Source organism: Cyanistes caeruleus, chromosome 21 (assembly GCF_971803275.1).
Source record: "Cyanistes caeruleus chromosome 21, bCyaCae1.hap1.1, whole genome shotgun sequence".
NCBI classification, from domain to species: domain Eukaryota; kingdom Metazoa; phylum Chordata; class Aves; order Passeriformes; family Paridae; genus Cyanistes; species Cyanistes caeruleus.
This window is the reverse complement of record NC_141721.1, coordinates 9,452,082-9,454,141: the sequence shown is the minus strand read 5'-3', so window position 1 is coordinate 9,454,141 and position 2,060 is coordinate 9,452,082.

The following is a 2,060-nucleotide window of genomic DNA, read 5'->3' as shown; positions in this document are numbered from 1 at the left end:
TTGATAAAAGACTGAGTTCTGTGGTTTTAAGAGCTCTCTATGGAAAAGGAAATAGAACTTTACCTGAAGGTAAAGAATCAGCATCCAACCATGACATAAGAGTTTGCAGGCAAGACTTCCACTGGTGCCAGTTAGAGCTGCACTTTAAGGAGATTATAGTTATGTAATAGAATGTTTTAGTGAATAGTTTCATAGTTCAATAAATTTTCTATTGACTGGGAGAGACATGGGGCAGAGTGGGCTCTGAAGATGACAGGACATGATTTTCACAATGTTTACTCTTTATTTTACACCAGTAGTCCCTCTGACTTAGGCAGGAGCGATCCACAACTCTAACTATGAACAAGATGTTAGAATTGAATTATTAAAATTACAGTTGTGAGGTTAAGTTTGTTCTCATTTTAATCCATGATGATATCCTTGGTTAGAAATGGTGTTAATAAATAATGACAATCTGTATTTGAAATTAAGAAGGATTTCTAATTGAGAATGATTTACTAATTCTTAGAAATATAGGAACAAACTTCTTGTTGCTTCATTTACAGAGTCTCAGTAGATTTCCATTTGGCCTGGAGAGTTTTCTGTGTCCCCATTTTCAGGCTTCATTGCATTATCTGTATTCACTGCTTTATCTCCTAAGGCATCTTCTTCATTATTAAGCAGGATCTGAGAAGGAGAGATTGGATTAGAACAATTTTGTCATCTTATGGCACAAGACAATACAAAATAGCTCATAACATTTTTGACATACTGATAAAGCAGATCTTTTGATATGAACTCTGTCTAACACATCTGATCCGTACAGTTTTCCAATATGTTATATTTGCAGAGCTACTGTCTCAGTTTTGGAAGACAGGTGTGTCTGCTAGGGAGGGCAGGAGTGTCCCTTGGAATGAAAATGTAGACCCCCTCCCTCCGAATTATTATAATTTTGAAATCAAGAGGCTCTCAGGCAGAGATCTGGGGATAGGAATAACAGTTCTTTACTAGTGTGTATAACGAGGCACACAATACAAAACAACAATAACTACAGCGTTAGCAAGAAAACAGAACCAGGGACCCCGTGACAGCTTTCTCGGCTGAGATGGGAAGGGATGGAGGAGAGGCTTTGTTTCACAAACCCCCTCGGGCAGTCAGTCCCGGTGTTCCTGCAGGGCTCTGAGGAACACTCAGCTGGAACAGCAGGGATGAGCTGAGATCCTGGGCTGGTGGATGAGGTGGATCAGCAGGGATGAGCTGAGATCCTGGGCTGGTGGCTGAGGTGGATCAGCAGCTCCGCGGAGGTGCCTGGCACTGCCACACGTCCCGGCAGGACAGGGGGTACGAGGCCACCAATGAAGAGGGAAGAAGGAGAAGCAGCAGCTCCGTCTGGGTGATGGCGAATTCCCTTCTCTCCACAGCAACAACTCCCAGCAAAGTGTCCTTCTCTGAAGCTGAAGAAGCCAGCGAAACTCTCCCCTCCCTCCCCTTTTCCTGCCCCCCTTTCCCACTGGGCCCAGCCGAACTCTCTTCAGCACCGACCAAGTACCTGCAGTCAGGGTTTCCCAGCAACTAATGGGTAAAAATTCCACAGGTGAGCCAGAACTAAAAGAAGGACACCTAATCCGCAACAGCTATTCTGTGATTTTTCAAAAACCTACCAACCAACCAGTTTGCCTCTTTTAAGGACTCGTGGAAGGGGGTGTAATGCAGCCAGGGGTGCTGACCTGTCCATAAAAACGGAGAACTGCATAAATAAGGAGCTTGAGTTTGCAAGGTTATTTTTGGCCATAGCAATATTTCCTAGGTTTCTTTTTTCTTATGACTTAGAAGTAATCAGCCTGATGGTACACAGCACAGTTAAAAGAAATACCCTTTGTTTTCTTTTAAGTTGTCAATGTAACCATAATTTAAAAAAAAACAAACAACAAAAACACAACCAAACCAGACAATGTTGCAGAGGGCAACTGATTGACAATGTGCCAGAATAATGGAGTTAGGTGAGGCTGTTAGAAAGCAATTGAATTATGGTAAGACAGTAATAATTACTATGAGAGTCTGGACTGTAAAATTTTCAGCCA